At 42.0% G+C, this 21,756-nt stretch overlaps 1 protein-coding gene and 1 pseudogene across 2 annotated transcripts in view; one reads left to right on the plus strand and one right to left on the minus strand.

Moving 5' to 3' along the window:
* HORMAD2 (HORMA domain containing 2) overlaps positions 1–593 on the minus strand; it is a 90,597-nt gene extending 90,004 nt beyond the window's left edge. The window contains exon 1 of one of the 2 annotated variants that reach the window (XM_017945225.3): positions 182–357. The gene's annotated coding sequence lies outside the window, so the exon portion shown is untranslated. Of the gene's footprint in view, positions 1–181; positions 358–421 lie in introns of those variants that run through there. The other variant, XM_003905411.4, reaches the window with a different exon arrangement.
* A 110-nt stretch (positions 594–703) lies between these two features.
* Positions 704–21,756, plus strand: part of LOC101000992 — a 34,371-nt pseudogene continuing 13,318 nt past the window's right edge.

A 21,756-nucleotide genomic window follows, 5' to 3' on the forward strand; every position in this document is an offset into this window, starting at 1 on the left:
TCAATGGCTGAGGAGAATCTGACCCAGGTAAGATAAACCCCAAAACCTCCACCACACACGGCCCCTCCAATGCCGGGCACAGACGTCGTCTGCCCTACCAGCCTCGTCATGGCTCATTATGGCTGCTGCTTGCTCAGCAAGTTTGATTTCATGTCCAGAAAAATCTGAATTTCAAAGCTACCTGGGTGCTCTCTGTCCAGTTCTGGGGGAAATCGCCTCCCTTTTGTCTTCCTCCTCAGCCCCCTGCCCTCCCGATTCTCTTCACAGTACTTTAGGCCCTCACGAAAAATGATACTTTCAAATCCAACTTAAAGCCTTAAGTAACAAGAAAAGAAAAAAAAATGTGTTTGACATAAAGACAGAACTAACAACGTCCGAGTGCCCTCTCTGGGCGGAGACCTCGCGTCTCAACAGCCCTCACCTCAGCTCGTCGACGTCTCCCTTCCACCGAGAGTCAACGGCCTTTTCCGGCCCAAACCCGCTCCTCGGCTCATGAATAGTCAACGAGGCCTTTCTGGGCGGGACCAGAAACTTCCTCATGAATAATTCATGACCCGTCCACGGCTGGCCGGGGCGATCGGCCTCGCTAGACTTCATGAATATGCAAAGCAGGGGCGAGCGGCAGTTAGCCGGGCCCTGGCCCGTCCGGCCCCTCAGCAGCCGCCTCTCAGCCGGCGGCCGCACACTGACCCGACGCGGCCTTGGGTCGGGCGCCGCCCGCGTGGGCCACCTGTACAACGACAGCCTGCACCGGGGCTTCCTGAGGAGGCGCCCGCCCGTCGAGGTTAGGACCCGAGGAACCGTGGGGCTCGGGCGGGCCAGGACGTCACGCCGGCGGGTCCCAGAGAGGCCTGAGGCGGGCGCGGGGCGGCGTAGGGGAAGGGATCGAAAGCCTGGGGGGCCCAGGGACCCAAGTTAGAAGAAGGCCCGAGGGGTGCAGCGCGGTGGCTTCACCTGGGATCCCAGCACTTTGGGAGGCCGAGGCGGGCGGATCACTTGAGGTCAGGAGTTCAAGACCAGCCTAGCCAACGTGGTGAAACCCCGTCTCTATAAAAAATACAAAAATTACCTGGGCGTGGTGGCGCGCACTGTAGTCCCAGCTACTTGGGAGGCTGTGGCAAGAGAATCGCTTGAGCCCAGGAGCCTGAGGTTGCAGTGAGCCAAAATCCCCCCATTGCACTCCAGCCTGGGCAACAGAGCGAGACTCTGTCTCAAAAATTTTTTTTAAAGTACAAAAATTAGTTGGCTCATCTTGACACACGCCTGTAGTCCCAGCTATTTGGGAGGCTGAGGTAGGAGGATCGCTTGAGCCCGGGAGTTTGAGGTTGCAGTGAGCCAAGATTGTGCCATTGCACTCCAGCCTGGGCCACAGAGGGAGACCCTGTCTCAAAAATGAAAAAAAATAAAAGAAAAAAAAGAAAAAGACATAAGGCCAGAAGGCCAGAGCTTTCAAATACTTGAGGGCATCTGCAACCTTTTCATCCCTACCCTGGACCTGACTTTGTATTCTTTTTAACATTAATTTGTAATTATGCAAATAAAACATGAATATGTTCTCCTTTGTGCCCTACCCCTAATCTCAGTTTTTTCTGCCCTGGTAACTGAGGGTTACTGAGGGAGCAGTTGGGGGTGTGGCTCCTTGGATCCTTTCCCACCGGTTTAGGTAGATATTTCATATCCTGTGGAGCTTTCCAAAGGTTCGTGGAGTCCTATGAACCTCCCCAATGGGATTTCCCAAGAGAGTAGATGAAAGAGTGAGCCACTTGAAACCTGTTCTTATTTTGTTTCTGCAGGAAAGAAAAAAAAAACTATTCAAGCTGGCGAGAACATGAGTTCAGAACATAATGACTAAAACTGAAATTTGGGCTGAAATATTCCTTTAGTGCAAGTTTTCTCAACCTTCCCCCCACCCCCACCATCATAACAACCAAAAATGTCTCTAGACTTTGCCAAATGTCCCATGGGGTGTGCAAAATTGCCCTCTGTCGAGAACTACTGCGTTCACTCTATACTTTCTGGAAGTAACTGCTTTTTAAGCTCCAACCACACAGATGGTCTGTCTGCACCAGCCCTTCTCAGCCTCTGCATTTACCAGCCTCTCTGGCTGGATCACTAGGCCCTCTGTGCTGGCTGTTCTAATTTTCTTCTGCCTTCAGGTCTGAGTTCAGTCAACTACTACCATATCCAAAGACTTACCCCTCTTTGCCCTATACTAATGGCAGTCCACCCCACCAGCAAACACAGTTATTTGTTATTCTGTTTCTTTCATAGAATTTCAATCTAAATTTTTTTTTTTTTTTTTTGAGACAGTCTCACTCTGTCACCTAAGCTGGAGTGCAGTGGAGTGATCTTGGCTCACTGCAACCTCTACCTCCTGGGCTCAAGTGATTCTCCTGCCTCAGCCACCTAAGTAGCTGGGGTTACAGGCATGTGTCACCATGCCTGGCTGATTTTTGTATTTTTAGTAGAGACAGGGTTTCACCATGTTGGCCAGGCTGGTATTGAACTGCTGTCCTCAAGCGATCCACCCACCTCAACCTCCCAAAGTGCTGGGATTACAGGCTTGAGCCCCCAAGCCCAGCCCTGGATTTCATTTCTTTGATAACCTGTTTTGTTTTTTTCTCTCTATCACCTAGAATAAGTAAGTAGGTACTCAATAGACATTGGTGGACTGAAATTATAAATTACCCTGTCTTTCTCCTAAGAGCTTCTGTGGAGTTTCTCTTACACCTTTCCTTCCTTATCATTTGGCAGGCTCCTTGTGACCAAAGGAATGGATTAATAAGCCCCTGTGCCTGGCCCTGTGCTAGGAGCTGTTGGGTAAAGCCTTCACCTTTCCCACTGGCTTATCAAATCCTTGAGGGCAAGAGCTGTTAATTTTACTTCTTTCATTATATTCATTGAAGGTATTCAAATAGATACCTGAATTAACTGTTCCTCAGTGAACCCGGAAGGTATTCAAATAGTTGAATGAACGAATTGGTTACTTAAGGAACAACATTAGATAATTAAAAATTGATAGTGTTACAGGGGGCTTTAGAAATCCTCCAAGTCTAGTCCTTTACTTTACAGATGAGAGTATAAGTAATTTGCTCAAGGTCCCTAAGCTTCTTAAGAGGCTGGGTCACACATACAACCCATGGTCTCACACCTCTTATTTCAAGACTCTTTCTTGTCTCCAGTCAGGCTAGTTTCTGATTACTTTTCTGTGAACCTGACTTACAACTCAGACACAGAAGTCCCAAGCCAAAAAATTGCTTCTTGTCAACTAAAAAGGCTTTGAGCCTGTGCTTTTTCATCTTGATTAAATCCAACCCTGGGGATAATGGCGTAATGAACTCAAAAGTGCTATATGATATTCAAACAACTCTCCAGCTTCCTTTGTACTTTTCAGTGATAAGAGACTGGGAATTGTCCCTGTCAAAGCATTTTGTTTGTTTTGCAAGGAGAAAATGTGCATTATGGTAGAACTTGATCATTGTTTAGAAATTTCCAAATAACCAGAATTTTGACAAAGGTCAAAAGCCTCCAGCTGAGGTTTTGCCAAACCCCAGTAGTAAAATAACACATGACACAGGTGAAAATAGAGGGAGAATCTTATTTGAGATGACTTTCATTGGCTAAATTTGACCTTTCTCTCTTTAGACACATTTACATCACCTGACTCTGTACCTGAAACAGTTTTACCAATCAGTCTCTAGTTTGACTCTTGTTTTTTGAGGGCTAAGGACCATTTTTCCTTATTAGTTAAAAAGAATTCAGGGTTTCTTCTTTGTTCTTCTTGATCATTTCATATAGGCAGCACCTGGTTAGGGGAGTCTTGGTGTCATGCTTTCAGCTTTTAGACCTTTATAGTTTATTCTGAGGCATCTTACAGCACACTGTCATAGGAAGCAGAGCTTTTTTTTTTTTTTTTCTTTGTCGGGGGGACGGAGTCTCACTCCGTTGCCCAGGCTGGAGTGCAGTGGCACGATCCGAGCTCACTGCAACCCTCCGCCTCCCGGGTTCAAGCTATTCCCCTGCCTTAGCCTCCTGAATAGCTGGGATTACAGGCATGCGCCACCACACCCAGCTAATTTTTGTATTTTCAGTAGAGACAGGGTTTCACCATGTTGGCCAGGCTGATCTTGAAATCCTGACCTCAAGTGATCTGCCCACCTCAGCCTCCCAAAGTGCTGGGTTTACAGGCGTGAGCCACTGCACCTGGCAAGCAGAGCTATCTTTTGCCTACCTAAAATGATTGGAACTCTGCTCTTCAAGTTCAGTTTAACCTTGGAAATCTTCCCCAAAAGATGGTTTATTGGAGAGTTATCAAAATAGACATATTGAACATAAAAATATCTTCTCAGGAGGATATCTCCCATTAGATGTGTCTCCCTCTTCAAGGTGCAATATCATGATACCAAATATAGGGAAAAAGATTGGGATGGAGGGAGCAGCTAAGTAGGAAAGGTAGTTTCTTTATTTGTTTTCAACATTTATTAGAACTCTGAAAACATAATGTCCAGTTATGAAGTTGACACCACCACATTCATTCATCAAGCATTTATTTTGTACCATTAATAAAGCACTCTACTTTGCACTGCAGGGATCACAGAGGTAATGACTTGGTCCCTGAACTGTGGATTTTACAGTTTAGTGAGAGAGGGAGATCTGTGATACTAATAGAGGTATAAAGTATGTGATAGAATGCAGAGAAGGAAGCTATACATTCTGAATTGGGAATCAAGACAGCTTTACAAAGGAGGTGACATTTTTAGGAGGAGAGCATGTGTATCTCATTTTCTTTACTTGTTCTTTGGCAATGGTTAGAATACCTCAAACCAATAAAAGCAGACATTTTGCCCACCACTTTAGAACCAGGAGAGAAAAGGAGGTGTAAGATCCTTTCTTTCCACTCCTGGCAGCAACATGCTCCTGAAAGCTAAATGTTGCTTTTGCAATTCCAAGTGTCTCACTTATGGTTAAGAGAAAAGCTGAGTAGAGAGAGTCCTCCCTCATCTTTGTCCCCTTCCTCAGTAAGGTTAAGTTAAATGTGGCTTTTTCTTTTCAGCTGCCTTATTTCAAGCGCTCATTTCTATGTTGGGATGTCATTTTATTCCGGTTTCCATTGCAGCATGCAGTAGCCATGTGATTGCCAGGAGTGGTCAGTGGTGCTTATAAATTTATTTATGAACGTGACTCTGAAATTCTAGAATTTTAAGCATCCCTGAGAAAAGAGAAGCAAAATGATTTAGAGAACTGTAGTTTTGATTCAAGCCTTTGCATGTGAACTGACTATATTGCTAGCTTATTTGGGGTATTTTGTAGAAAGAAAGGCAAAGGTAAAGAGTTCCCAACCTGGCTGTAGCTTCTTAACTTTATCCATCCGTTGGCAGCCAAGGAGAAAGCAGTCAATATGAAATAAGTCCCCAACTATAAGGTCTAAACATAACTGCTGCTGCTTCTGCCCACACACTGTCATCCTACAAAATATAATTCCATGTGTAGGTGGCAATTTATTATGGCCTTCATCCTCACTCAGAGCTGCATATCAATTTCTGCCTCCTTCAAATGAATCTGTTCTGACTGGCAGAAGGATCTCCCTGAGGGTTGTGAGTTTCTGGGGAAAGCCTAGGGTTTAATGAACTAGAACAGGAAATGGCAGGGCTGTAAGTGACAAGCTGCTGCCTGCTTGAGTGCCTAGACTAAGAAATGATGTCGAGAAAGATATTGAATTCTCAAGCATTATGGAAATGTTCTATTTAGCTACTTGGTTCTGTCTTCTGAATGTGAAGTTTTGTTGACGTGTAAAATGTTATTCCCCTTAATGATTATCACTTAATAGAAGTTTCGAATGAAATCGACTTTAAACTAGTTTTCTGTGATAGCTACTTGGTACATCTGCACGGAGATCTAGATGAGGTGATGTACAAAATGCTCCACACTATTGACAGCCTAACATTTGAGGGCCTTTATTTTCTACACTTCCTGGTGCTTGGAAAATGACGGTTACCTAAAAAATGGTTTAGAATTCCTATACGACCATATTGCAGGCTCAGCCCCATGAGGGGCTTGTTTTTCTTCCCTTAGTTGATACTAACTTCGTGATACGTTAAATTTGTAAATACTAATGATCTCTGATTGCAAAGGTCCCAAATTTAAGATCAGAATACTTATTATCTTTGCATAAACTGAACACAATAATATAAGAAATCTGAGGCAGACTTTTCTTACACCTCTTCTCATTAAACTAACAAACAAAGGCCAATTTCTTCCTGCCAAAAGAAAGGTTAAACATCTGGAAAGTGTAAGACATCACAGGAAAATTACCTACCTAGCTCTAAAAATGGAAGGGAGAAAGAGACTTGGAAGAAGGCCTCCTTTACAGGTTTGCTAGAACTTACATCTAAGGAAACTGTCTTCCTCCCAAAAAGCCAGATTTCTGTGGAAACCGTGTTTTTAAATGTGCCAGGGGCTACGTTAACCTCAGTCACATTAATGCACAGCACAGAAAGATTTACTGTTTTAAGAGGCATTGGGAGCTGGGTGCGGTGGCTCATGCCTGTAATCCCAGTACTTTGGGAGGGTGTGGAGGGAGGATCGCTTGAGCCCAGGAGTTTGAGACCAGCCTGGGAAACATGGTGAAACCCCCATCTCTATAAAAAATACAAAAATTAGCTGGGCATCGTGGCATGAACCTGTAGTCCCAGCTACTCAGAAGGCTGAGGTAAAAGGATTGATTGAGCCCAGGAGGTTGAGGCTGCACTGAGCTGTGATCGTGCCGCAGCACTCCAGCCTGGGCAACAGAGCAAAACCTTGTCTCTTAAAAAAAAAAAAGCATTTTTTAATTAAACATATAGATCAAATTCACCACTTTAAAATATACAAATCAGCATATTTTAGTATATTCACAAAGTTGTGCAACCATCACCACTATCTAATTCCAGAACACTTGCATCACCCCAAAAAGAAGCCCCATGCTTATTAGCAGTCATTCCCCTAGTCCTTCCTCCTTTATTCCTTGTCAACCATTAATCTACTTTCTGTCTCTATGGATTTGTCTATTCTGGATATTTCATATAAATGAAATCATACACTATGGCCTTTTGTGTCTGGCTTCTTTCACTTAATAACTAAAGTATAATCATTCATATTGTGGCATGTATTCCTTTTTATGGCTAAAAAGTACTCCATGTTTACCACATTTTGTACATCTATCAGTTGATGGACATTTAGGTTTTCACCTTTTTGCTGTGAAGAATAATACTTCTATGAACATTCATGTACAAAGTTATGTGTGGATATATGTTTTCATTTTTCTTGGATATATATCTAGGAGCAGAATTGCTGCATCACATGGTAACTCTATGTTTACCTTTTTGAGAAATGGCCAAACTCTTTCCAAAGCAACTACACTGTTTTACATTCACCAGCAACATATAAGGGTTTCCAATTTTCCCACATATTTGCTTTGTCATTTTCCCCTTTTAAAAAAAGTTATAGGTTGGGCATGGTGGCTCACGCCTGTAATCCCTGCACTTTGTGAGGCCAAGGTTGGTGGATCACCTGAGGTCAGGAGTTTGAGACCAGCCCGGCCAACCTGGTGAAACCCCATCTCTACTAAAAATACAAAAATTAGCCGAGTGTGGTGGAGGGCACCTGTAATCCCAGCTACTTGGGAGGCTGAGGCAGGAGAATCGCTTGAACCTGGGAGGCGGAGGTTATAGTGAGCCGAGTTTGCGCCACTGCGCTCTAGCCTGGGTGACAGAGACTCCATCTCAAAAAAATTATAGCCATGCTACTGGGTGTGAAATGGTATCTCATTGTGGTTTTGATTGGCATTTTCCTAATGACTAATGATGTCGAACATCTTTTCATTTGCTTCTTGGCCATTTTGAAATTCAAGAAGTGTACCTTTTGACTTATTTCTTTTTCAAGATTGTTTTGGCTATTCTGAGTCCCTTGCATTTCCATTTGAATTTTAGGATCAGCTTGTTACTTCCTGCCAAAAAAGGCAACTGAGATTTTGATAGGGATTACATTGAATCTGTAGATCAATTTGGGGAGTATTGCTATCTGAATAATATTGTTTTTCAATCCACAAATATGGATATATTTCCATTTATATAGGTTTTCTTTAATTTATTTCAACAATGTTTATAGTTTTCAGTGTACAAATCTTACACTTCTTTGGTTAAATTTATTCCTAAGATTTTAATTTTCTTTTATGCTTATATTAGTTTGCTTGGGCTGCAATAACAGAATACCAAAAATGGTGTAGCTTAAACAATGGAAACTGATCTTCTTACAGTTCTAGAGGCTGGAAGTCCAAGATTAAGGTGCCAGCAGAGTTGGTTTGAGTGAGGCCTCTCTTCCTGGCTTGCAGACTGCCTCCTTCTTGCTGTGTCTTCACATAGTCTTTTCTCTATGCAAATGTGCAGAGAGAGATGTCGTTGATGTCTCTTCCTCTTGTTATAAGGGCACCAGTCCCCTTGGATTAGTACTCCACCCTTATGACCTCATTTACCCTTAATTACCTCCTTAAACGTCCTGTCTCCAAGTATAGTAACATTGAAGGTTAGGGCCTCAGCATATGAATTGGGGTTGGGTAGGGCATAATTCAGTCCTTAACAATGCTATTATACATGGAATTGTTTTCTTAATCTCATTTTGGGATTGTTCATTGCTAGTGTATAGAAAAATAATTGCTTTTTGTATATTAATCTTGGATCCTGTATCCTTGCTGAACTTTTATTAGTTCTCACTGATGTTTTTGTGAATTTTCTTTTTTTTTTTTTTTTTTTTTTTTTTTTTTGAGACAGAGTCTCGCTCTGCCGCCCAGGCTGGAGTGCAATGGCCGGATCTCAGCTCACTGCAAGCTCCGCCTCCCGGGTTCACGCCATTCTCCTGCCTCAGCCTCCCAAGTAGCTGGGACTACAGGCACCCGCCACCACGCCCGGCTAGTTTTTTGTATTTTTTTTAGTAGAGACGGGGTTTCACCGTGTTAGCCAGGATGGTCTCGATCTCCTGACCTCGTGATCCACCCGTCTCGGCCTCCCAAAGTGCTGGGATTACAGGCTTGAGCCACCGTGCCCGGCCGTGAATTTTCTATAGATAAGATTTTGTCATCTGCAAATAAAGATAGTTTTAATTCTTCTTTTCTAACTGGGTGCTGTTTATTTATGCCCGGCTAATTTTGTATTTTTAGTAGAGACATGGTTTCTCCACGTTGGCCAGGCTGGTCTCGAACCCCTGACCTCAGGTGATCCACCTGCCTCGGCCTCCCAAAGTGCTGGGATTACAGGCATGAGCCACCACACCCGGCTGGAATGTTTTTTTTTAAATCATAAAAAGATATTGGATTTTGACCAGGCACAGTGGCTCACACCTGTAATCTCAGCACTTTGGGAGACCAAGACGGGCAGATCACCTGAAGTCAGGAGTTCAAGACCAGCCTGGCCAACATGGTGAAACCCCTTCTCTGCTAAAAATACATAAATCAGCTGGGCATGGTGGAAGGTGCCTATAATCCCGGCTACTCACGAGGCTGAGGCAGGAGAATCGCTGGAACCTGGGAGGCAGAGGTTGCAGTGAGCAGAGATCGTGCCACTCCAGCCTGGGTGACAGAGCGAGACTCCATCTTAAAAAAAAGAAAAAGATACTGGATTTTGTTTAATGCTTTTTCTACATCTATTGATCATGTGAGTTTTATCCTTTATTCTTTCAATATGGTATGTTAAATTGATTTTTATATATTTAACCAACCTTGCAATCCTGGGATAAATTCCATGTGGTTTGTGGTGTATATTCCTTTTCATATGTGGTTGGATTTAGTTTGCCACCATTTGGGTGGAGTGTTGTGTCTATATTCATAAGGGATATTGATTTGTAGTGTTCTTATGATGTTCTTTCATCTGGTTTTGGTATACCGGTCTCATAGAAGGTGTTGGGAAGTGTTCTCTCCCCTTTTATTTTTTGGGAAGAGTGTGAATTCTTCTTTATATGTCTGGTAGAATTCACCATTGAAGCCATCTGGTCCTGGGCTTTTCTTTGTGGAAGGTGTGTGTGTGTGTGTGTGTGTGTGTGTGTGTGTGTGTGTGTGTGTGTAACTACTAATGCAATCTCTGCTTATTATAGGCCTATTCAGGTTATCTATATTTTCTTGAGTCATTCAGTAGTTTGTGTCTTTATAGGAATTTGTCCATTCCATCTAGGTTACCTAACTTGTTGGCATACAGTTTTGCTTTTTTTTTTTCTTTTTGAGACGGAGTCTTGCTCTATCACACAGGCTGGAGTTCTGTGGCGTGATCTTGGTTCACTGCAACCTCTGCCTTCCAGTTCAAGCAGTTCTCATGCCTCAGCCTCCCAATTAGCAGGGACTGACAGGCATGCACCACCATGCCTGGCTAATTTTTTTTTTTTTTTTTTTTTGTATTTTTGGTAAAGACAGGGTTTCGCCATGCTGCCCAGGCTGGTCTCAAACTCCTAGCCTCAAGTGATCCGCCCACCTTGGCCCCCCAAAGTGCTGGGATTACAGGCATGAGCCACTGCCCCTGGCTGGCAGACAATTATTTATAAAATTCTCTTATAATTCCTTTTATTTCTGTAAGGTTGGTAATAATGTACCTCTTTCAATCCTAATTTTAGTAACTTCAGTCTAATTTTTTTCTTAGTCTGCCTTGCTAAAGATTTGTCAATTTTGTTGTTTTTTTTTTTCCAGGATACAACTTTTGGTTTTATTGATTTTCTCTATTGTTTTTCTATTCTCAATTTTGTTTGTTTCTACTCTAATCTGTATTATTCCCTTCCTTCTACTTGCTTAGCATTTCGTTTTCTCTTCTTTTTTGAGTTTCTGAAAATGTAAGATTAAGTAATTTATTTGAGGTCTTTATTTAATGTAGCATTTACAGCTATAAATTTCCCACTTAGGTGTGCTTTAGCTGCATCTCATAAATTTTACTACATTGTTTTTGGTGGGGTTTTTTGTTTTGTTTTGTTTTTGTTTTTTTGAGATGGAGTCTTGCCCTGTCACCCAGGCTGGAGTGCAGTGGCGTGATCTCAGCTAACTGCAACCTCCACCTCCCAGGTTCGAGCAATTCTCATGCCTCAGCCTCCCGAGTAGCCGGGATTACAGGTGCATGCCACCACACCCAGCTAATTTTTGTATTTTTAGTAGAAATGGGGTTTAACCATGTTGGACAGGCTGATCTCGAGCTCATGAGCTCAGGTGATCTACCTGCTTCGGCCTCCCAAAGTGCTGGGATTACAGGTCTGAGCCACTGTACCCAGCCCTAATTTTGCTACATTGTGTTTTTGTTTTCATTCACTTCAAAGTATTTTCTAGTATCTCTTGTGATTTCTTCTTTGACCTAATAGGTATTTTGGAGTGTGTTGTGTGGTTTCCACATATTTGTAAATTTCCCAAATTTCCTTCAGTTGTTGATTTATTGTGATATTGCTTGTGGTGAGACAATATACATTGTATGATTTCAATCCTGTTAAATTTATTGACACGTGTTTTATAGCCTAATATATGGTCTATTCTGGAGACTTTTCCATGTGCACTTGAGAAGAATGTATATTCTACTGGTTTTGGGTGGAAAGTTCTATTGATGTTCCTTAGATCTAGTTGGTTTGTAATGTTGTTCAAGTCTTTCTATTTCCTTGTTGGTATTTCGTCTAGTCGTTCTACCTATTTTTGAGAGGGAAGTATTATTTCTCTAATTAGTACTGTTGAATTATTTATTTATCCCCTTATTTATTTTTTGCTTCATGTATTTTGAGGCTCTTGTTGTTAGGTGGATATTTGTTTATAATTGTTGTATCTTCTTTTTTGTTATTGTTGTTCTGTTGCCCAGGCTGGAGTGCAGTGGTGTGATCTTGGCTCACTGCAACCTCCAACTCCCAGGTTCAACTCCCAGATTCTCCTGCCTTAGCCTCCTGAATAGCTGGGATTACAAGCACCCCATACTATGTCCAGCTAATTTTTGTATTTTTAGTAGAGACAGGATTTCACCATGTTGGCCAGGTTGGTCTCAAACTCCTGACCTCAAGTGATCCACCTGCCTCAGCCTCCTAAAGTGCTGGGATTATAGGCATGAGCCACTGTGCCCAGCCTGTATCTTCTTGATGGACTGACTTTTAAAATCATTATTAAATGTCCTTTTTTGTGTGTGTCTAGTAACGCATTTTATCTTAAAGTCTATTTTTGTCGGATACGAGTATAGCTACTCCAGCTCTTTTCTTTGGCAATAATAAAAACGCCAGATGGGCCAGGAGTGGTGACTCACTCCTGTAATCACAGAATTTGGGGAGGCTGAAGTGGGAGGATCTCTTGAGGCCAGAAGTTCAAGACCAGCGTGGCCAACAAAATGAGACCCTGTCTCTAAAGAAAAAAAAATACTTAAAAATTAGCTGAGTTTGGTAGCCCGCACCTGTAGTCCCAGCTACTCAGGAGGCTGAGTTGGAAGGATCACTTCAACCTAGGATTTTGAGGCTACAGTGAACTATGATTGTGATATTGCACTCTAGCCTGTATGACAGAGTGAGATACTGTCTCTTTTTTTTTTATTTTTTAATTTTTTTAAAAGGCAGGGTTGGGGGGAGAGAGATAAAGATCCCTTGAGCCCAAGAGTTCAAGACCAGCCTGGGCAATACAGATCCCATCTCTAAAAAAACTTCTTAAAATTAGCTGGGTGTGGTGGCATGTGCCTTTAGTCCCAACTACTTGGGAGGCTGAGGTAGGATTGCTTAAGCCCAAGAGTTCAAAGTTGCAGTGAGTTGTGATTACACCACTGCACCCAAGCTGGGCAACAGAGCAAGATTAAATCATCTCTAAAGATTAAAATAAATGAAATAAACTATATCTCTTATAGAGATATAGTTTATTTATATATATATAAATATAGTTGGATCATGTTGTTTTTATCAATTTTTCCAATATCTGCCTTTTGATTGAAGTGCTTAATCCATTTATGTTTACATTTAATGTAATTACTAACATGGCTAGATTTATGTCTGTCATTTTGCTATTTGTTTTCTGTATGTCTTATGTGGTTTTTTTTGTTTTTTTGTTTTTTCCTTTTTGTGGAGAACGGGGTCTCGCTATATTACCCAGGCAGGTCTCGAACTCCTGGGCTCAAGCTATCCTCCCACCTCTGCCTCCCTGAGAGCTGGGATTACAGGCGTGAGCCACCGCGCCCGGCGTCTTATGTGTTTTTATTTCTTATTCCCTTACTGCTTTTTTTTGTAGATACTTTCCAATGTGCCATTTTAACTTCTTGTCATTTATTTTCCTGTATATTCTAAAGATATTTTCTTTTTAGATTTATTTTATTTATGTATTTATATTTTTTATTTTTGAGACGTAGTCTCATTCTTTCGCCCAGGCTAGAGTGCAGTGGTATGATTTCAGCTCATTGCAGCTTCTGCCTCCCAGGTTCAAGCGATTCTGGTGCCTCGGCCTCCTGAGTAGCTGGGACTACAGGTGCGCACTGCCATGCCTGGCTAGTTTTTGTATTTTTAGTAGAGACAGGGTTTTACCATGTTGGCCAGGCTGGTCTCGAACTCCTGACCTCGAGTGATTCACCTGCCTTGGCCTCCCAAAGTGGTGGGATTACAGGCATGAGCCACCATGTCCAACTGAAAATTTACTTTATTTTTATTTTTTATCTTATTTATTTATTTATTTATTTATTTTTTGTGTGACAGAGTCTTGTTCTGTCGCCCAGGCTGGAGTGCGGTGGTACCATCTTGGCTCACTGCAACTTCTCCCTCCTGGATTCAAGCAGTTCTCCTGCCTCAGCCTCCTAAGTAGCTGGGATTACAGGTGCATCCCACCACACCCAGCTAATTTTGTATTTTTAGTAACAGCGGGGTTTCACCATGTTGGTCAGGCTGGTCTCAAACTCCTGACCTTCTGATCCGCCTGCCTCGGGCTACTAAAGTGCTGGCATTACAGGCATGAGCCACTGCGCCGGGCAATTTGTTTTATTTTTTGGAGACAAGGTCTTACTCTATCACCCAGACTGGAGTGCAGTGGCTCAATCATAGCTCACTGCGGTCCTGAACTTTTGGGCTCAAGTGATCCTCCCAACTAAGTCTCCCGAATAGCTGGGACTACAGGCATGAGCCACCATGCCCAACTTGTGTGTGTGTGTGTGTGTGTGTGTGTGTGTTTTGTAGAGATAGGTTTTCACCTTGTTGCCCAGGCTCATCTCAAACCCCTGGGGTAAAGCCATTCACCTGTCTCGGCCTCCCAAAATGCTAGGATTATAGGTGTGAGACACCATGTCCAACCAGTTAACTTTATTTTTAAAAATTTTTGTAGAGATGGATCTTGCCATGTTGCCCAGGCTGGTCTCAAACTCCTGGCCTCATTAGCTGGGCACAGTGGTGCTCGCTTGTAATCCCAGCTACTCAGGAGGCTGAGACAGGGAAATCATTTGAATCCAGGAGGCAGATGTTGCAGTGAGCCAAGATCATACCACTGCACTCCAGCCTGGGTGACAGAGCAAGACTCTGTCTCAAAAACAAAACAAAACAAAAACAAAAAAACTCCTAGCCTCAAGCGATCCTCCTGCTTCAGCCTCTCAAAATACTGGAATTACAGGCATGAGCCACTGTACCTGGCCTAAAGTTATTTTCTTAGTTGTTTCCTAGTGATTGCAATTGACATCTTAATTTGTAGTAATCTAGTTCAGATTAATACAATTTATTGAATGAATTTATTTTACAAAATGAATTTATTATAGAAAAACTTTGTTTCTATGTAGCGCCATTCCTTGTCCCTTCCTGTATCTTTTTTTGTTTGTTTGTTTTTGAGATGGAGTCTCGCTCTGTCACCCAGGCTGGAGTGCAGTGGCCGGATCTCAGCTCACTGCAAGCTCCGCCTCCCGGGTTTACGCCATTCTCCTGCCTCAGCCTGCCCGAGGTAGCTGGCGACTACAGGCGCCCGCCACCTCGTCCAGCTAGTTTTTTGTATTTTTTAGTAGAGACGGGGTTTCACCATGTTAGCCAGGATGGTCTCGATCTCCTGACCTCGTGATCCACCCGTCTCGGCCTCCCAAAGTGCTGGGATTACAGGCTTGAGCCACCGTGCCCGGCCTTGTATTTTTTGTTTGTTTGTTTGTTTGTTTTTTGAGATAAGGTCTCATTCTGTGGCCCAGGTTAGAGTGCAGTAGCATGATCTCAGGTCACTGCAACCTCCATCTCCCAAATTCAAGTCATTCTCATGCTTCAGCCACCTGAGTAACTGGGATTTCAGGCATGGGCCACCACACTCAGCTAATTTTTGTTATTTTTAATAGAGACAGAGTGTCACCATGTTGCCCAGGCTGGTCTCAAACTCCTGAATTCAAGCAATCCTCCCACTTTGGCCTCCCAACGTACTGGTACATTGGGAGCCACCACGCCCAGCCCGTATATGCTATTTTTTAACATGCATAAACCTCTTTATACATTATAAGCTCATTAATACCACTTTATTATTATTGCTTTATGCCATTGTCTTTTAAATTAGATAGAATAAAAAAGTTACAAACAAAAAATACATTTATGTTATCTTTTATATTTACCTTTACCAAAGTGTTCTTTATTTCTTCATGTGGATTTGAGTTACTGTCTAGTTTCCTTTCATTTCAGCCTGAAGGACTCCCTGTAGTATTTCTTGTAGAGCAGGTCGGCTAGTGACCAATTCTCTCAAGTTTTGTCTATCTGGGAATGTCTTAATTTCTCCTTTGTTTTTGAAGGATAGTTTTTCAAGATACAGAATTCTAGATTGACAGTACTTCTTTTTTTCAGGACCTTGAATATGCTATCCCACTGCCTTCTGACCTAAATGGTTTCCAAGGAGAAATGAATTAATCTTATGGAGGATTCTTTGTATGTGATTAATTGCTTCTCGCTTGTTGGTTTCTAAATTTTCTCTTTGTCTTTAACCATCAATCATTTGATTATGATGTATCTACATATTGGTCTCCGATTTTATTCTATTGAAGTTTACTGAGCTTCCTGGATGTGTAAATTAATGCTTTTCTCTATATTTGGGAAGTTTCTGGCCATTATTTCTTTGGATATTCTTTCTTATTTATCTGACTTCTCTCCTTCTGGAACTTTCATTATGCATATATATGGATACAGTTGATCGTGTCCTCCACCTCTTCCTCCTCAACTGTATAACCTCAAATGATCTATTTTCACATTCACTGATTGCTTCTTCTGTTAGTTCAAATCTGCTGTTGATCCCCTCTGAAATGAAATGATTTTTTCATTTCAGTTACTATACTTTTTAACTCCAGAATTTATATTTTTTATTTAGTTATTTTTTTAATAATTTCTTTTATTTAGTTCTTTTTTAAATAATTTCTTTCTCTTTATTGATATTCTACATTTGGCAAGATAGCATTCTCATGTTTTCCTTTAGGTTTTTAGCCCATGGTTTTCTATAGTTCTTTGAATATATATATGAACTGATTTAAAGTCTTTGTCTACTAAGTCCAACATCAGAGATTATTTCTCTTGACTGCTTTTTTTTCTGTGTATGGTCATACTTTCTTGGGTTTTTTTTTCCCCCTATGTCTTATAATTTTGTTGAAAATTAGAAAATTTGGCCGGGCATGGTGGCTCACGCCTGTAGTCCCAGCACTTTGGGAGGCCGAGGCGGGCGGATCACGAGGTCAGGAGATCGAGACCATCCTGGCTAACACGGTGAAACCTGTCTCTACTAAAAATACAAAAAAATTAGCCGGGCGTGGTGGCAGGTGCCTGTAGTCCCAGCTACTTGGGAGGCCGAGGCAGGAGAATGGCGTGAACCTGGGAGGTGGAGCTAGCAGTGAGCTGAGATCGCGCCACTGCACTCCAGCCTGGGCAACAGAGTGAGACTCTGTCTCAAAAAAAAAAAAAAAGAAACAAAATTAAAGTAATATAATGTGGAAATCATATAATAATCTGAAAATCATATTCTTCTGCCCTAGGGCTTGTTGTTGTTGTCATTTGTTTCTGTAGTGACTTCCCTGAACTAATTTTGTAAAGTCTATATTCTTTATTACGTGTGGCTATAGAAATCTCTGCTTGAAAAACATTCTATTTTGTTCTTCTTTTTCCTTCTATCCCACATTCATTTAGTTTCCAGGACGTGTCAGTATTAATTACACAATTTTTTTTTTTTTTTTTTTTTTTTGCAATATTCTCTCCTTTCATTCTCTTGGCACCATTCCAACTCAGATCCTAGTTCCTTCTTACCTTGATTACTACAGAGGCATCCAAACCAACCAACTCACTTCTAGCTCTCCCTCTTTCCAATTTAAACTGTGTACCACCACTTTTTTCTAAGCATATTTTAATTATTGTATCCTACCTAACCAAGTAAAGTTAAAAAAAAAAATGCAAGGCTGATTAGGTTTGGAGAGACTTGCCCATATTTGTATACTGAGAAAAACCTTGTCTCAAAGGAGTGACTGCATATAGGATAGTGTGGGGAGTAACTGAGAGCATAAAGTCCTAGAGGAAGCAAGAGGGACTTTGATCAGGAAGACCTGCCTTGTATACAATTAGAGGGCCTTTATTTTCTGACACAGGCAGGATTGAAGGTGCTAAGGATGTATTGATATGGTATAGGTGTTATAGGACAGATGAAAGAGAGAGAGTATAAGGATATTATCTCCCCTTTTATACAGGGGTCATCTGCTCAGAGAGGGTTAAGTGTGATCCTGGAGTCTTAGAGAGAGTAGTTTCAGAATAGTCACAGAAAAATGAGAAAGATTTTCACTTGGGAAGTTTAAAAGGATTGTAAGAACTTTTATGAAACATTCTAGGTAACATTGTCACTGTGTCTTTAAAGTTCTTGGTGACATTGGTCTTCATTAAAGAAACCAACTTTTTTCTGCCAGTGCTCGGAAACTGATGCCCTAAAATACAGTGCTTTGACTTGTTGAACTGAAAAAGTCATTTCTCAAGGTTTCTCTGATCTTCCCCTCTTTTTCTACCTCCCCTGCCTACCGCCCCCAACTACTGTCTCCTAATTTTCTGTCTCACTAAGCACAGGATAAAGTTTCCTTATCTACCTAAAGTCTGGACCCACCAAAGAAAAAAATAATTACCTCTGCTCCCTTCCCTGAGTTTTCATTAACTGAACTTGTATTGCAGGAAGAAAGACTGAAGTCTATCAACACAGCTGGACAGACTTTTGTCACAAACCATTGTCTGCTCTGTGGGCCCAACGGACTTTGTTCCAGGTCATTATATGTTCTTCAAGTCCATTGAAGTCCCTTAAAAATCATTTACTATCCCCCCAACATCATCCACACTTCCTCATCTCCCTTTCCCGTGGTGTGGTGATCACTCTGTGTTTCTCCCGATGCATGCTAACAGATTTGTTTGCCTTTTCTCCTATTAATCTGCCTTTAGTCAGTTGATTTTCAGTAAACATTCAGAGGGGAAAGGGGAAGTTTCCCTTGGCCCCTACATATTCTGTTTGAAGATGTCCACTTAAGGTTGATCTTTGTAGGCTGAGGTATATTTATGACATATTTTTTAAATCTTTATTTTGCTACCACATGTCAGATGGGCCAATAATAATAATCACATTTTAAGCATGCTTTCCCATACATGTTTTCAGATGATCAGCATAACCAACCTCAGAGACAGGCAACGCACAGATTGCTTTTTTTTTTTTTTTTTTTTGAGATGGAGTCTCGCTCTATTGCCCAGGCTGGAGGGCAGTGGCGCGATCTTGGCTCACTGCAACCTTCCCCTCCTGGGTTCATGCGATTCTCCTGCCTCAGTCCCCACAAGTAGCTGGGATTACAAGCATGCACCAACACACCTAGCTAGTTTTTGTATTTTTAGTAGACATGGGGTTTCACCATGTTGGCCAGGCTGGTCTTGAACTCCTGACCTCAGGCAATCCGCCTGCCTCGGCCTCCCAAAGTGCTAGGATTGCACGTGTGAGCCACCATGCCTAGCCTGCTTTTGCTTTTTCACAAATGAGAAAATACTTACAAGTTTATGGACCAGGCCGGGCACGGTGGCTCACGGCTGTAATCCCAGCATTTTGGGAGGCCAAGGCAGGCAGATCACGAGGTCAGGAGTTCAAGACCAGCCTCACCAACATGGTGAAACCCTGTCTCTACTAAAAATACAAAAATTAGCTGGACATGGTGGCATGCACCTGTAATCCCAGCTACTTGAGAGCTGAGGCAGGAGAATCATGTGAACCCAGGAGGCGGAGGTTGTGGTGAGCCAAGATGGCACCATTGCACTCCAGCCTGGGCAACAGAGAAAGACTCCATCTCAAAAAAAAAAAAAAAAAGTTTATGGACCAGTGCAGACTACACATTATGTATAGCAAATCCAGGACTCAATCAAGTTTTACAATCTTGGTTTAATGTTCTAAGTTCTGCTCTTTGTAACATGAGCATTAACAACTGTAAGAAGAGAACAGTCCTTGTGGGTAAGAAATTCTGTTTTCTGGGCCAGGCACAGTGGCTCAGGCCTGTAATCCCATCACTTTGGGAGGCCAAGGCGGGGGGATCACCTGAGGTCAGAAGTTCCAGACTAGCCTGACCAACTTGGAGAAACCCCGTCTCCACTAAAAATACAAAATTAGCCGGGCATGGTGGTGCATGCCTGTAATCCCAGCTATTTGGGAGGCTGGGGCAGGAGAATCACTTGAGCCTGGGAGGCGGGAGGTTGTGGTGAGCTGAGATTGTGCTATTGCACTCCAGCCTGGGGAACAAGAGTGAAACTCTGTCTCAAAGAAAAAGAAAAGAAAAAAGAAATTCTATTTTCCAGCTGCAACATATGACATAGAGAACCTGAGCAATAACCACAATTAGGGTGAAAGTAAGAGCTGAAATGCAGCAGAGAGGGCAAAGAATAGTGACAATTCAAGCCTTCCAATTTATAAGGTCCCATTTAATGTGTTATTTCATTTGGTCCTACAGCAATCTTATGAGGAAATTATGATTATGCCCATTTTTAAACCGGCTAGGAAACAATTGCTGAGAGCTTGAAATATTTGTCTAAGGACACACAACCGGTAAGTGGTAAAGTTGGCGATTCAAACTCAGGTCAACTTATTACAAATCTCATTCTTTTCACTAAACTTGGTCATCCTTGGAATCATTGGCCAGATTCTTGATCTTTTTTATTTTCATTTGTCTCAAGGTATTTTCTAATTTCCCTGGTGAATGCTTCCTTGATCCATTGGTTATTCCAATGTGTTGTTTAATTTCCACATACTTAGGAATTTTTCAGTTTTCCTTTTGCTATTGATTTCTAGTTTTATTTCATTGTCGTCAGAAAAGATACGTGGTATGACTATAGTCTTCTGAAACTTGTTAAGGCTTGTTTTGTGGCTTAGTAAGTGATCTGTCTTGGAGAATGTTTCCTGTATGCTTGAGAAAAATGGGTATTCACCATTATCACTGTTATTGGGTGGACTGTTCTGTATAGGTCCAATTGGTATAAGTGTTGTTCAAATCTTTTATTTCTTTATTGATCTTATGTCTGGTTGTTCTACCCATTGTTGAATATGGGTTATTGAAATCTACTATTTTTGTGTTACTATTTCTCCTTCAATTCCGTTAATGTTTGCTATATTTGGATGCACTTATGTTAGGCACATATATATTTATAATTGTTACGTCTTCTTGGTGAATTAATGCCTTTGTCATTATATGATGTTCTTCTTTGTCTCTTGTGACAGTTTTTGACTTAAAGTCTATTTTGTTTGATATAAGTGTGGCCCCTTTGCTCTCTTTTGGTTACTATATGTATGGAATATATTTTTCCATCCTTTCATTTTCAGCCTTTGTGCGTCCTTATGTCTAAAGTGAGCCAGTAGACAGCATATAGTTGGATCTTGTTTTTAAAATCCATTCAGTCACTCTATGTCTGTTGATTTGAGAGTTTAATCTATATACATTTAAAGCAGTTACTGATAGAGGACTGCCTATTGCCATTTCTTTCTCTTTTTTAATGTCTTGTAGTTAATTTGTCCCCTTTTTCTTCTCTTGGTGTCTTCCTTTGTGTTTCATTAATTTTTTATAGTGACATGCTTAGATTCCTTTCTCAGTTTTTTTTTTTTTTTTTTTTTTTTTTGAGACGGAGTCTCACTCTGTGGCCCGGCTGGAGTGCAGTGGCCAGATCTCAGCTCACTGCAAGCTCCGCCTTCCAGGTTTACGCCATTCTTCTGCCTCCGCCTCCCAAGTAGCCGGGACTACAGATGCCTGCCACCACGCCCGGCTAGGTTTTTGTATTTTTTAGTAGAGACGGGGTTTCACCATGTTAGCCAGGATGATCTTGATCTCCTGACCTCGTGATCTGCCCGTCTCGGCCTCCCAAAGTGCTGGAATTACAGGCTTGAGCCACCGCACCCGGCCAGTGTTTTTTTTTTTTTAAATCTTGTATAGGTATTTCCTCTGTGGTTACCATGGGTTTTACATAAGACATCTTATTTTTTTTTTTTTTTTTTTTTTTTTTTTTTTGAGACGGAGTCTCGCTCTGTCGCCCGGGCTGGAGTGCAGTGGCCGGATCTCAGCTCACTGCAAGCTCCGCCTCCCGGGTTCACGCCATTCTCCTGCCTCAGCCTCCCGAGTAGCTGGGACTACAGGCGCCCGCCACCTCGCCCGGCTAGTTTTTTGTATTTTTTAGTAGAGATGGGGTTTCACGGTGTTCGCCAGGATGGTCTCGATCTCCTGACCTCGTGATCCGCCCATCTCGGCCTCCCAAAGTGCTGGGATTACAGGCTTGAGCCACCGCGCCCGGCCTACA

Source organism: Papio anubis, chromosome 16 (assembly GCF_008728515.1).
Source record: "Papio anubis isolate 15944 chromosome 16, Panubis1.0, whole genome shotgun sequence".
NCBI classification, from domain to species: Eukaryota; Metazoa; Chordata; class Mammalia; order Primates; family Cercopithecidae; genus Papio; species Papio anubis.